The sequence below is a fragment of the Bombus vancouverensis genome, chromosome 1 (assembly GCF_051014615.1).
Source record: "Bombus vancouverensis nearcticus chromosome 1, iyBomVanc1_principal, whole genome shotgun sequence".
Taxonomy (NCBI): Eukaryota; Metazoa; Arthropoda; class Insecta; order Hymenoptera; family Apidae; genus Bombus; species Bombus vancouverensis.
The window spans coordinates 17258333-17274206 of record NC_134911.1 but is presented as its reverse complement, the minus strand read 5'-3'; the positions used below and the strand labels follow the sequence as shown (position 1 = coordinate 17274206).

General features: G+C 44.2%; 1 protein-coding gene and 1 non-coding gene across 5 annotated transcripts in view; both read left to right on the top strand.

Annotated features, from left to right (window-relative positions):
* Nucleotides 1–15874, top strand: part of LOC117153763 (uncharacterized) — a 302729-nt gene that overhangs the window by 78114 nt on the left and 208741 nt on the right. The window lies entirely within an intron of this gene.
* Nucleotides 2241–2381, top strand: LOC117153764 (U4 spliceosomal RNA). The gene has a single exon (XR_004463669.1). It is a non-coding gene; the product is annotated as a U4 spliceosomal RNA (small nuclear RNA).

Sequence of the window (15874 nt, the reverse complement as noted above, 5' to 3'; positions counted from 1 at the left end):
TCGAAGACCATTATCATTACGCTACCATGCGGATAACGTAATTGAATCTCTAAAAGCAGTTTCTTCCCCCCCTCACTACTTATTACCGCGTGGCTCGTTAATCCATGCAGGGGGGAGAGGGGAGAGCCGATAGAGTCGAGCGGAGCAGGTGCTAGAGAATAATGCCCTGATGATAATGGATCGGCAGCCGTGGATGTGGGCCGCGCGAGATCGCGCGGGAAATTAAATAATTACCGTCAGTAATCGATCTGGCGGAGTTGGTTCGCGTGATATTGATGACAGAGGCGTACGAAAACAGCGGCGCTGCGTTCGCAGTGAAAGCGCGCGGTACTTTTCAACGTGATTGATCGCCGAGGAGATTGAGTATCGGAGATGTATCTCGCACATGTGCGGACGTCGCCTTCTAATGACCGTTCGGTTTATTCGTGCCGCGATTACGCCGCGTCGCGTGAGAATGCGTTCTAAGTTCGTTTTTCTATTGTGCTATTCTTCGATTCGTGCAAAGCACGAGTAGCATCGATGCGTTGTTTCATGAAGTCTTCGACCGCTCGACAGGTATGCGACAACGTGAAGTTTTTGTTACTAGACGAGGATGCACGCGAAGGATGCGGTGTCGTTGCGATTTTGGATCCGTTGCAGACGAGCGACTTTTTGACGCTGTGTTCTCGCTGCTTCGTACGTCTTTCTTTGTTTTCCCAATTAAAAACAGGGAGGACGCAACTTAAAAAAATCGCTAGTCTATATCGGACCTTACAGCAACAGTCTTGTGTAATTTTGCACGTCTATATCTCCAATAACGGGCTCGTACACCTGTGTGAATTGCATTATTAATAATATAATCTCGTCGACTCGCGTAGCTTTACTACCAGCAAATCGTAATGACGCTGCATTAGGTTTAGGGTAGTGTTTTGACCAATACGTGCGTCAAGATATCTATGAATGTATGCATTTCGGCGTTCTGATGTTTTATTATATATATAAATATTATATTAAGACGACAGTCTGTCAGAAAATGCATCCAGGGTAATCAGAACCTTATTTAGACGATTTGTCGTTTTGGGTTGGATTTAGGCGAATTCGACTAAGGCGGGTTGTGTTAAAGGCGCGGGAAAACTCGCCGTCTCGTTGCGAGCTTTTCGCGATAACATCGGAAACCGGTAATAATCTAGTCGTGGGCGTATGAAAACGTAAAGTCGTCGGAGAAAGTGTATATCGCTGGTGTTTGCGTCCGGCGCGTGCGTGCACGCGGAATGATTTTCACGGTAGAAATTTTGCACGTGGTGAGATACGATCGTGATTGGAGCAATCATGTTTTCCCGCGTTTCGCGAGAAAATACGACAATCGTGAAAAAACTTGATAATTATTATCATTACGTCGTGCTGGTATTTCTGATGCCAGTACTTACGTACGTTAGGATTATGTTCTTAATAATCGTGAGACGAATTCGTCAGACTGTGACCTATTTTGCAATTGTCTTTTTGAATAGATCCACGTTAACATGCATATGGAATTGTATAAAATCGAAAGGAATCGGGGTTCCAGCGCTTCCTATGAATTCGAGAGAAACTTGCGACGTGATTGAATACGTGTACCATTTGTGTTTACAGGCTCGTTTCAGCATAACTTCTTGATGAAAGGGTAATGCGTGCGCTATTACACTTAGAAAAACCTACAATAAATCTCACTACCATGCGTGGTAGAATAATTACAGGAGGGCTGCGGGAAGCACTCATTTACTTTCCACTTCGCTCGTGTTACGAATGTCTATAAATTAATTTTTTACTCGAGCTGTGACGATTAAATACAGCCGCTCAGCGTATAATTTAAACTCGTACAACTTTTTGAATTAATATCTTTCGGCTTTTTATACGAAATGCAACGGTTATCAAGCATGGTCGTTTGAAGCATTTACATTTCTATCTTTGGTCAATGAGATATACATATAATAATCGTAGGCATGATTTATCGCTAACGAAAAGTATGTAACGTCATCGAGAAATTTCTCGTTCATTCAGATATATTAATAAATTTGCAAAAGTATTTTTAGAATCGATTGTTCACTTCCTCAACAGGGGTAAAGTAACTTTGAACAGGGGTGAAAACACGGTTATGTACAGCGTGTAGAGAAGAACGTTAGTTCGATCCTCGAGAACTAGATGGCGGCTCGATTCGTGTTGTTTCTCGCATGTAAAAGTGTCCGCGGAATGTTATATCTGGAATCAGGACAGGTTGAATCTTCAGCTTTGCGCAGTGGCGATATCGTAACCAATGAGGTTCTACCGAGGTGCGATTATTGCTAGTTGAAAACTTTTACCAATACCCCGCCAAGACGATGTGAAAGACCATCGGCTACGGCAATTTTTGGTAACCCCTACGGGGGTTTTTAATGATATCCAAAGGAAAGTACTTTATTATTTTTAGCTGCTCTTTATATTTTACTCAACAGATGATATTAATATCCAATCTTTGGTTGTTTCCATCTGAAAGTATTTCGGTTTTAGCCTTAAAGAGTTACATTAAAGATTGAAAAATCTATAGAAAATAGTTTCAGCATGTTTTCTCTTATGGAGTATTCATTCGGATGTTTTTAACCAAGTCAGTTTTTACTGCTGCCCGGTGCTTACGGAATTTACGGTTCTGCTTAGTTCTCTATTGGTACTCTCGATATATTCTTACTACGAGAACACAACCTTGACATATAAACATCACATGTTCGCCACCCTCTCGATGATCATTCCTCGACTCCTATGTTCGCTGTAACTCAATCGGCGTAATGTTCAATTCCGGCTCATCGAGTGGCAATTTCTCTGCATGTTTACCGCGTGGTAAATTTCTTATCGATTTCACTCCATTCAGGGACCGATTCTCGCATTGTGCGCGAGGCCATTAAGACGCGATTGCACGAATGGAACCTCGGGTCCATCGACTATTCGGTCGCGTGTTGGTATGCGTGCACGTGTTGTTGCGTGCAGTCAGGTCGAGGTCGACGTTTTGGGGTCTATCGAGCGTGTGATTTCCGGCGAATCGATAAACCGTTGAATAGTTGGCTCGCGTAGAGCCGCTCGCGCCACTCGAAACTCCATTCAGGACGAACGAAACAGCGATTAGCCTATTTACCTATTGATCGGCCGCCACTTCCGGCAACCTTGTTTCGTGGATCGGCGTGTATCCGTTGGTTGTTACGCGCAATTACCGTCGAGGATGTTACCCAGGTCTTGGTGCGGAGTCACGGCCCAAGAAGTATCCTTGTGTTTACGTAATCGCGAATCGAATCGATGGAACTTAATGATCGTCGAAGACACGCTTCGTGTTACAAGATTGATCAATGTCGGTGAATGTTTGAACGGTAGTTGAAGTATGTTGTGCGTAACATGATATTATTTGGAGTTTATGAGGGGCATTTATCTCGCGTGAAATATGACGTGTCGTAAAGTTTGTAGATATTTCTTTATTTTCGAAAGAATCCAATTTAACGTTAATTGTACTTTATGTGATTGGTTCAGTTATGGAAATTATGAAAATCGATTTGCCAATAATATTAACGTTCATAATTATCAGAATAATAAAAGCTAGAAAAGTCTTTTATATTCGCGTTGAATAATTTGTAAATCACAAGTTAAATCAAGAAAATTAGTTTCATTAATTCAAGCACTGATATTCAAATCAATGGCTACATCGACGAATCACGTATTTAGTCCTAATTGAGTGGTGGTAAACTTTTTGTCAGATAATTTACAGCTAGATGTCATAAGAAGTTAACTGCTACTTTTACTCGCTAATTTGCCATTAATTTATATAATTTGTGCACTATTACTAGAAATTGCTATCTCTACGTTGCTTCCCGAGTTTCTACATATTTTCAGAGCTGAAAGGTGTAATAATGGATTCTAGATATATCCATCGGCTTGTTGCTTTTCCTTAAGTCACTTAAATGTTTTTCACTTTTTCCATCGATCATTTGAACTTAACTAGAGAGTTCAATGCTCAACGTGACATGGATATTGATGAAAGCAGTTGCTCTAGCGAAACGAGCGATTTCTGGCAGGGAATGTTTGGAAACGGGATTCCGTGTATCGAACGGCGTACTTTCATAATGATGTATATATTCCGTTAAACGTGCCGCGAACCAATTCGATGCGTACAGACAATACGGATCCTCGTTACTCTCACGCAATAGCCGGGCATGCGAGGAATAATTGCGCGTTGCTCGGGCCTTCCACCGAAGATCTGTCGGAAGTTGGCGAGGCGTGCGTGATTCACCAACTTTGGCGTCCGTGGGAAGAACCATCGAATCCCGGTCTTTCGTTGCCAACGATTAATTCCCGCCTCGATGTAACGAGTATCGTGTTCGAAGTGAGAATTTTAATATACCGTTTCAATTTACCTTCCTTCGTCCTCTCTAATATTACAAGACTTGAAGATTATACATATCCATGTGCTTGTATTCTCCAAGTTTGTTTTACTCGATTATTGCTGCACTGTTTGATCTCGTCCGTAGATTATGGCACCGTTACCGATCAGCTTTTCGATTTGAGTCACTCGGAGGGCAGATTGGTCAACCACGTAACCTTAAAAGTGGAGAAAAACGACGATATCGCAAACACTATTTCTCAAAATTAATCTTAAAATTCACGATTCTTCGTGCTTGTATCTTTCTGATCAAAAAATCGACTATTATGTACTTCCTCCTTTTTTTTCTTAATTTACGTCCACACATGAACGCACAAGAGAAACAAAGATAAAAATAGCATTTGTAATCGCAACAGCGGCATCGAGAGCGCGAAACGCGGCTCAGGGTCGGAAATGGAAATGGGAAGGCGCGAGTTCACGGTCGGTTCCGGTGGTAACAGGCTGGTGCAGTGCAAGGCGCGGAAAGTTGGAAAGTTGGAACTTTCGTGGCGCCTTCCCGGGCTTCTCTGCGACACGAGGAGCTCGCGGGGGTGGCTGGGGGTTTGATCGACGACGGCAGACTTTTAATTACGCCGAGAACGGAGCGCAAGCTTCGCCACGTGGAAGCCAGAGATAAGCCTCCTCGGGAATGGAACCGAGTCCGGCGCGAAGTTACGCTTCAAATTATGCAGTTAAAAGTAGGAACGGACACGGATATTGGAGGGCGTCTTGCAGTCTACCGATTTCTCCTGACATTCGATATCGACTCCCGGCTGTGATTGGCATATTCTCTTTCCCCTCTTTAACCTCGATTACCCTACAAATGATTTTCCTTCTTCGTGTTCTCCAGATTCGATGGCATGTTCAATTTGGAGCACGTTTTCAAGAATTTGTTCACGAACTAGTCTTTAAATATTGTATTATACCTACCTGGTCTTCCAAGCTATTGTTTTTCTTCTATTATTAGAATAAATTTTTGAGAGATTCATCGATCTTTCGTTGGTAGTTGTCGTCGGTGATTGGGGAAACGTAAGATTCTCATTTACCTAGACGATTTTGTTAAGAATTTTCAAGTCTGTACGGTTACGTGTTGTCGATATTTAGAAGCACATAGATCTTCTATATCAATGCATGACATCACACTCTCCTCAAATTAAAGATTTTATCATTTCTACCACTGTTCCTCTAACTGGAAATCGACTAATTCGAACAGATAAAACACGTTCGGTTATACAGATCGAAATTGAAAGGTAGAGCAGGCTACATCGAACAAATTAAATCGATCGATATCGTTGAAGATTTATATATTCAAACAGAACCCATAAGACACGATAAAGTAAACTTTCCATCTCACTATCTCCATTTAATCAGACATAGTCGCTGGTCAAAAACGTTTCTCCCACATAGTTCCATTAATTAAAAACCGTATCTCGGTTGGCGCGAAATTCACGCCGCTAATCGGAACTTGACCCAAAGGTGATTCAATTATCAGATACACGGTTTCCATACGTCGAGAAGGCGTCGGCTCTCCCTTCCAACTCTCTCTTTCTCACGCGACGCGTCATCGACGAAACACCTAATCGACGCGAACGGACCCGTACGTACAGAAAACAACATTTTCCTCCGACGAAAGACGAACGAACAAGCCACGAGAACGAGAAAGGTGGTAGCGTTGGAAGGCGCACCTTTCGGCGCGTACTCATTAATTGGATCGCCAGAAGGGACTGGCGACCAGGCACGGCCAGCCTGTGCTACGGGAACTCGATAATTTCGCGTCTGTTTACAGCCGTTTCCGATGGAACACCAGCGGATCCATGGTGAACGCGTTTAAAGAGGTCCGCACAGCTATTTGTCTTCGTTTTGCGCCGTTCACGCACTGATAGCAACGCCATTAATCATAATCCTCGGTCACGACGTGGCCACAGCGCGCTCGCGGCCGCCGCGCGAGTCACACGCGCGAGATAATCGAACGACTACCTGACGGAGCGCGCGAGGACCCTCTTCCAATACGCGTCATTATTCTTGGCTGGCGCGAGACTCTGACGCGCCCGATGGATTAATTGCGTATCACGTCGTCACGCCGATTGGAATATCGCGATTCTTCCCCCGAGCGATCCGGAACGCGAGCTACGTATCGTACACGCGCGACCGTTCCCCTTGATTATAAATTAAATCCGCCGCGATCCGTGGCGTGCTTCGCTGCCTCTTCGAGGGCTGTTCATTTCCCTTGAAACGAGTGGATGTTATGCTATAAGTGCTATGCAAGGGTCCAATGTTGCAGAGTATTTGCTCCGGTTTTAAAGAAGAGACGTTTCTGATCGACGTGGCAGGTTGGCTTTCGTTAAACGAATCTCCGGTATCGATTGTATACCTAACTCGTGCTCATAAGTTCGTAGGTATTTGATATGTATGCGGTATGTACTTTTAAGTGGGGGTGTAGGGAAACTTTCGGGCTGAAGAGCAGTTAGAGAACTGCCCTCGTTGTTGCGTTACCGTTTCTCGCGAGAATGCATCGACTCGTAACGCCAGCGTATGATGAGGATCTTCATGCATATGGAACAGCGTGTGCTCGGCGAAATGTCGAACGGGCGATGATAGGATAGCGTCTACGATATTTTCCCGATTGGCGGTTTCGCGATTGCGCAATGGGAAAGGGCACGATCGTTACGGTATTGATGCGTTTCACGTGTTCTTTATCCGTGCATTATTCCAAAGACACGGGTGGGCTAAGTTCCTCGAACAGACGTCATTACGACTGTTGTAGCATTTTGCCTGCACCCCAGTAATTCCACCTGAAAATAGCCGGAGGAGATTTAGACTACGTAACGAACAATATGCCAGCGAAAAGTCGTATAAATTTACGATCGTCTCTGAATCTACTATGAGCTGAAACGAGCACCTTAACAAGAACGTTCGTGAGCAACATGCGAAAAAATGCAGATAATTTAGGAATTTGAAAGTGTTGATAACTGGGTTGCTATCATAATCTGCATTTTAAAGCAATATAGAGGAATTATACTTTGTTTGGTGATCAGTGAAAGTTTAGAACAGTAACAGAGGGATTAAGTCGATTATTATTTTCTAAATGGATTTAGGTATTATCAATCGTATTACCAAAGGGCGCAAGGCATTAGAGTTTTGCAACAAATCTTCCATTTCGTTTTAATTATCCTAGATGACTTGCACTATAGTGGCATACTACGGGCAAACCAATTAATTCCAAAAATAAATTTTCGTTTATGTGTATACGAGAGAAGAAAAAGATGAAGTTGACCAAATTAAAAAAAAGTCACAGTTGCACCTCAATCGATACGCGTTGCTAAAACAGCAAGGTAAGGGTCGTTGTACCCTCCCGTCTAGCAGTCACGTGCGCGAGCAAGCGGACCTCCCTTCTCTTTTACTCTCTCTCTCTCTCTCTCTCTTTCTCGTTCTTCTTCCGTTTCTCTCTCCGCGTTGGATAATGGATGAGTCCCGATATTTACATATTTTTCCATGTTCGTGCTGTGTGCCCGGCAACGGCTAGGTCAGGCAAGGTACAACCTAGCACAAAGTAGCACCGAGACCGCGGCTGCGGCAACTGTGCCTCGGCCCTGAAAATACGCGGTCTGCAGACTCCGAAGACCATCCTTCACGCGCGTCCATCCTATTATTGGACTCACGTAATTTCCATCTACTCCGAAATTTTTCAATTATTATTATTTCGTTAGCACCACATCCTTTATAATTGTTTTGTAACACTAATTAAGCGATAGCGTTTGAGAAGAAAAAGTTGTGTTTGTCACTGGAAATTATCGTTGAAATATGTTACGACGCTATATGTTTCTTGAAATTTCCAAAAATCGTAAAATTTACATGGAGGAATTAGCGGCGAACAGGATATTAAGCCTATTCGCATTCGTCATAATTAGATTAATCAAAGACCTCTATAGTTTACAAATTCGTAAACACCAGATCTTCCATCATTTTGTTTACAACTGTAGGATTCAATTTCACCTGCACAAGCTTGCAACGTGTGTTGATGACAGCACGCTGACGGCATTGTTTCGCCGTAGTCGCGAAGGGACGCAATTCGCCGAATAATGGCGATTCTTCCAGCCTTTGTTATTCTACCTATGGTGGTACGGCGAATTTCGAAAGCTTGTCGGCATTCGGTGCGTTGCGTAAGGGCGGGGTTATAGTCTTGGTCGAGTGGTTGAACTTCCGACTGCAGGGTGAACGGAGGTTACTACCCTTGGTTGTCGGGCAGACGGTAATTTTTCATTTCGACGCCTTCGTTTCTGGTTACGCGAAAATCCCGTTCCACCGATTTTATGAAAAATTCTTCGTCTTTTGGACTTTGATCGTGATGCCACTTCCTCGCTGCTAAAACAAAAGAATTGATCAAGGGAGTGCCGTGAAAGTGTCGGAAGCTCTGGAATGTGGAATTAATGAATCCTTGTTCGGAAGAACAAGCGTAGTTCGTGAGTCAGGTTGGATTTATTGTGTATTTAACGCGATTTTTTATGTTTCGACATATTGAAATTCTTTTTTTAATTTATTTAGTGGATTTAACTGTTGTCTTCTATAAATGAGCAATTTTAGAATTCCACACATATATTATTGATTAATCCTATAGTAATTGGATTATGTACTTCATCTATCGAATAAATCCATTTTTATTTGATTATGATATTAGACACACAGTGTTCTGATTATTTTGAATAGTTCAAAAATATTGATCGTCGTTAACATCATCGTATTAACATTAATTACACCGTTGGTTTCTTCTAAACTTTCACGTCTTTGACAGTTAGTTTTAGAAAACTTAGATATATCTTTGAGTCAGTGTCGTTAACTATACTTCTGAAATCTAGTAACAATTTTTAAACAAACGTATCTTCGAATCAAACGAGTCTACCCTATTAAAATACTCTCTCGTATCAATCAAATGACATCAGAATTATAAAACCGATCTCATCACTTTACTTTCTGGAACAAAATTTCTTTCAACTGCCCTTTTTATCCGCGACTTCGTCACTCCATCGCCACGCCTGGAATGATCAACCCCCAACTTTGATCAAAACCAGCCTCTCTTCCATCAAAAACGAGCGGAGGAAATGAAAAAAAAAACGTATCTCTGTAATTACCATCCCACCCGTGAAACCGCGACACCGTACGTTAGGCGGGAGTGCGTGCGGTACAGGGTGAATGTGTCGCGGATGGGAAGCGAGTAGAAGCGAGTAGAAGCGAGTGGCAGCAAGCAGAGTGGCGAGCGCGGTCGGAAAAGTGTCGGCGGAGTGGGGATGTGTCTGGTGGTGGGGAGAGGAGCTCAGGGTTCGAGCGCGTCAGCGGCGCTATAGCGCTCGACGCGGGGGCATTGCCGTCGTGGCCGCAGTTACGATCCGATCGAGCGTCTCGTAGCGCGTCGCGACATCCTCTCGCAGGACACTCGCAGCCACACACTTCAGACGGACACGTGTTCACGTATTTTCGATACTCTGGTGCTAGTTCCAACAACCAACCGTGATCGATCACGATATACCAGAACGATATATAAAACGTTACCTCGATAATTGTATCAACGAATATCGATCGTACCGAATGTGAATCGTTAGCTCGTGGCTCTCCCGATGAACCAGTTTCGAGCCCATGAACCGTTGGAAGGATCAACATGTACGATCGAGCAGAGGATCGATGGTCACTGTTTCAGGAGACGACGGAACGCAGCTGAGTAACGAAGGGACGAAGGGCGTCGCTCGATCGAAAGACAGTCGACGAAAATGAAGTGATCGAAGGTGGCATTGGACGCGATATTTTTTCTCGTACGAGCGTGTGGTCCATTCAACCGATCGCCGGTGAATGAAGCTTCCAGTGGCGAGCGATTCGCCGTAGGTCAGTTTCTCGAAGAAGGTCGTCGGGTACGGTTGTGCTCCGTTTTCTCGCGTATATACGTGAAGTCCTTCGTTCGAAGCGTAACACGACGACGGACGATGTCCTCTGGAGTTAGACTCGCTGTTGGATTTGAGTCCGGAACGGAGATCGTGTTCTGCAATTTCGTGAGACGACGGGATCGCGATGAGCGACTCGCGGTGTTGGCTGGGACATCGTGCTCCGATCAATAGCGGCTCGTAGAGTTTATCGCGACTTTATGGATGCATCGGATTCTCTTTGATCGACGATTCAACGTTTTCGTGCCATTTTTCGTTGCCATTTTTCGTAGGATGGTCGTTAATCGATCGTTGATGAATCAGTCGTTCGAATTCACGTGTTATTTTTGTTCGTTTCGTTGTGGTTCCTGGAGACGCTTAAATAAATCGTGACAAGTGTGCCGATCGGACTTAGTGAAAAAGGACGTTGCTGGTCGAGAGGGATTTAAGTGGATTTTTGTGAGTGGAGCTATTGCGGTTTTTACGTCGTTTGGGATTATTCTACAGAAACAGAAGGTGAGTGAATCAGTGTTTACATATTAACAAACTTCTTATATAGGCACGGAATCTCGTTGGAAATCCTTCGGAGAATTGTTTACGTTTCTTCGTATACAGCTCGCGTGCTCGCGCTTCTACGGTGTTCGCACGATCGATAAAACCTTTCATGTTGAAATTCGTCGGAGCGAAGAGTAACCCAGCGATCCGGCGTCGTCTAACGGATATCGTTTCTAGGTTTCTTCGACGTTGGGACGTATTGCTTTCTGCGATAGTTTTCGATTTGAGATTGATGAGTGGTCAAGCTTTTTTTTCGAGGTTCAAATATTTCTAAGTAACGTGTACGTCCCATAAGAAATTCAATAAAACCTTCGATAGAAAATGATACGAAATTATCTAAAGCTCTAGCAAGCAGAGCCCCGAAGCAACGTAGCAATGGGAGAAAAAGCGCTATAAAACTCGAGTTTACTATCACTGGTACTCTAAATCACGAAGTAACCCATATCGCAAAGCTCATAAAACGCGTCTTTCCATCAAATATAACCGCGTTCTCGAGACTCCTTTTTCGACACATATTCCTCGTGGTAAGCTCGTAGGAAAGCACGGTTGCGAGGCGTTCTATGAAAGCTCTTCTCTTCGAACGGTATTAAATATCATGAGGAAACGGGCGCTGCGCTACCATAAATCGCGCGCGTTACAACGGGCTGCCGGCCCGTAAATCGGCCTTGCGACACGTTTATTTCCAGGCGCCATTAATTAAAAGCCACGCTCGCTGTTATCCACGTACCCTCACCCCTTATCCTCGCTTCTATCTCTCCTCCTTCCTTGCACTTTGTGAATCGGAACGGGTGCGAGGCGAAATAATTACGCAACGGGATGAAGGAAGGGGCGGGGACGAGGAGGGGAAGGTAAGGCAACTATACAGTAACTATCCTCGTCCGAATCTCATTTCCATTCACGGCGTTTACGGTGGCCGGCTGGATCGCGGTAGAACGAGTTTGGCGGGTCGGTCTGGCATAATCGCGCGTTTATCTCGACGAGAATGGTCGCCACGAGTTCGACCGCGAACACTCTTGCTCCGCGAAAAAAAAAAGAAAAAGAAAAAATGTGTCGCCAGTGTATGAATGGTCGTGAGCTTTTATTTTTTATTCGACACATTTTTCTACCCTGTTCAGCTCTACCTGACGTGGGAAATCTAGCTTGTTAATGCGCGTTGACACAGGCTTGACAGGTGTCCGTTTACTTTTCTCGTTTGTATGGAACAAGCACTGGTTGTCAAGCAGTTGCACGATCGTTTCTTTTCTACGTATAATTGGTATAATTACGAAAATTTCAGGAAACGTAAATACCATTTTACTTTGTTTTCTTTGCAAATGTAATATGCATGTAACAGGTTACTGTTAGATTATAGCAGTTTCGCATTTTTCAAGGATATTTGCATCTCCTTGAATATACAAATTAGGTAATAATTTCTAAAAATTTTAATAGTTTCCTATAATTTTCCAAGTTAATCAGATAACAGGTAATAAGATAAGATTTCTCGTTTCTCGTAAATATCGTAAAATGAATTTAACTGCATTCGATCGTTGTTGGTCATCGATGGGCTGCATAAACCGATTCGTAAGATCCGAGTTCTCGTTCTTGGGGCTCGTTTCGCGTACAAGAAAAGGTTCGTCCAGGAAAAAGCCAAGTTCGAAATTGGGGCGAGCTTATCGCGAAGCGGATTTGCCATTGGCGACCAATAAACCTCCGGGCCGTGAGAAAAACGCTCTCGATCGGTTGTTTAATCGCGTCTCGATCGTGGGGACTCGACGTTCGATCTCACGCTCCGGCGATCGTGGATTTGAGGCCCCTTAACTCCGCTCTCGTTATCGTATCGTTCCTGGGCGTGTATATCGTCCGCGTACAAGGTTCACGAAATGGGCTAACGTTGTTCCAGGTCGCGATAGCCACGGCGCTTTCGAAAGTTTCCGCCCCCGCCATGTATAGAACAGTTTCGCCGGTTGAAGAATTTCGGACGGACTCGGGTTGTCTACGTTCGTGTTTTCACGCCCGCGACACACCGATCGTTTGCTGAAAACACGGACGCGGCCGATCACTTTCTCGTCGACGCGTCGATCCTCGTTTCCTCGCGATCTCTTTTCAGCTGTCTTTTCAACGATTTGTTGTCTGTCGAGAGATTTGCCTGGATAAGACGATGTTGTTTGATCGGACGAGAGCGTTAAATTCGATGATGGTTTTTGTCGAAAGTATTTTGCGATGAAAGTTAGGAGAATAATTGAGAAACTACATAGTGAGAAGATTTTCTTAGATATTTTTTTAGTGTCGCGCTGAAACATTGCTAAGACGAAGTGTGAATCGTTCAGTGAAGCGTGACATGTACCTACCTTATACGAGTAATTAATCTACGTGTTTTTATTTCTTCTTAAAGCATGTTACCTTCTATGTTTTTCTATTTTCACGATATTCTAGCGAAATCAAACGAGAGAAGCAAAACTGCTACCATACTTCTATCAGAAAGATTTCCTTCCATAGGCATCGCTACTTCCATATCCACTGTTAAATCAAACCAACAAAACGCACGCAACAGTCCCAATTACCCTTTTTCTTTTACAAAACGATTCATCGTCTCACTACCCACGCTTCAATGTAAATTTTTTGCCTACCAAATTGATTCTAACCGAATCTAATTGATTTTAAATCAAACACGCTTCCTATTTGCAATAAACCCTATTAAAAACCGCGCATACCAACATCGTCACGTCAGTGCGAAACCCGTCGCGACTCCAGCATAGTCTATTGCACGTTCTCCAATCAATTATCGAGCCTTTCAGCCAGACTCCATAACGCAGGCAGCGCGATGTGTCCCTGTCGATGACGCGCGCCTGCACCTGGCGGCAATTATGATATACGAAGCAGCTCCCCTTTCACGTTCGACCATCGACCGAGCTGAGAATGCGGCTCCGTGGTCTGTCGTTTTCGAAATCGCTCGTTTCGCGAGCGCATCGCCCACGTATCGCTCGATTATGCGCCATTAAACCGCCCCCTGTTCTCTCGTCCCCGGTTGCACCCTGTGGACGGTTCTTTCTGGCCCTGGCAGTTCCCGCCTACCCCCCGTCGGCTCTGTGGCCACCTCGTGCTACCTGCCGAGTCGTGGGCAGTTTGGAATGCGCGTATGCGGCCGCCAAGAGCCGGCTCGTCGGGTATTATCGTCCTAATACTGCGAGCCGTCTTTATTAGCGAGCACGCGAGCCTCGGTTAAGCCGCGTTTTCACCAGCTATGGTACGCGTTCTGGGCGTGTTGTACAACTAGACCAGAGAAAAGCATCGGTTTCACTTTTCCTCGTGATAGGTCGAAATAGGGCGGAGTTGGGATCGATTCGTTCAGGGTGGAGCTGCGAGATTTGGTGTAAGAATTTTGTGTTTGAGGTGGCTTTTTTGCAGACGTTTGATCGACGTTGGATAGAGATTACGTTTTGTAGTTTGGAATCTAGATTTTGAAAGATCGGTAAAGAATAAATACGACGTGATCGTAAATCGAAGGATTAGATGGCGACACGAAGCCAGGTTTACGAACACTCTATGTCTCGGCCTGTAAAAATTATTCCTGAATTGATATTTTCTTGTTCAATAACAATTTTCGTACGAGTAAAAATCTAAACTATACAGTAGTAAACTATACGTATAGTTGTTAAAAATTAGAACGTGTATCCTCGATTAGAGAGAGGCCAGAGGAAACAATTGCAATTTCTACAAGCGTATATCATTTTCAGCTGGTATATCCATTCTGAAAATCACAACGAATTGCTGTAAAACGTGTTATTCTTATTCTAATAGAAATATCAATTACTTACATGTAGGAGAGAAGGAATACCGACCTTCCAGGCATTGAAACGTCCGAACATAAGTCTGTAGGAGAAGCGATGCAACAACGCTACAGGCCATCATCGCCTCGCGAACACGCCGATCATCCGCGGAATCGTCGAAACCATTTACGTCACGCACGCAACTAGATGCTCGGTAATTTCATCGAAAAACGGCCATCCGTTTCTCGGGTTCGCGCGTTACACGTGTGGGAACGCGCCTTAAGGCCGTGCCGGAGCGGTCCACGCTGGTAGGCCGCAGGTACGCCCACGCCGTTAGATAATTCATATCATTGATATTACGAGGCCCCGCGGCCAATGCACCGACAACTCGCTACGTCATTCACCATAAAGATCGACTCGGCAGATTCGTGGCCCTCGTGGAGCGCCCGGTGCACCGGCTCGATCCTGTGTGGGTCGTTCGCGTTTCGCGTTCTTCGTGCCGATGCGAAAAATCGTTGGAAAGATCGAGTCGATATATGGCGTGGTGTACCCGCGTTCCTTACGCCGAGAGGAATCGCGGTCGACCTGGACGGCATCGTTATCTGCAACTGCTCTACCGCGCGATCACGTGGATAAAGGATTTTTCAATGTCAGAATAATTGAGAATGGAAAAATTGCATGGGTAGATCGAGAAGTGGTGGATTATTTTGTAATAAACGGCGAAGAGTCTGTAATCTATGAAATTTATTTAACTATCGGAGCAAAAGGAAGAGGACTGGGTACGTATCTTATGGAATTATCAGGCCGATGAAAATAATCGATTGGTAATTAGAATAAGAAAATTAGGATAAAAAGATATTATTTTGTTTTTACGGGAACGTTTGGGATCTAGATACCTTAGTTAGAAAACAAGTCTGTCCGTCAAAGAGACACATAGGTGCGATCGTACCGCTGGTGATGTTAACGTACATTGTGACATCAAGGTGACGTAGCGGTTTCGATGGCACATCGGAGTTTTCTAACGCGACACGGTGGCAAATGATACGACGTGTCGTATAATTAACCTTGAATGTGACGTCCACATGCCTTCTCTGCACAATAATTTTTGCTTTCTAATAAGCATAGTCGGTGTGCAGCGTATATAAGTTCTCCAATTACGTTGTTCCGTATGTACCAATTTCCTCCGCACGCTAATTAACCATTATTTATTCTTATATCTAAGCAGAACAGGAAATCAAGCGTCGTTGGATCTTCTCAAATATTTTTCTTTCGTTCCA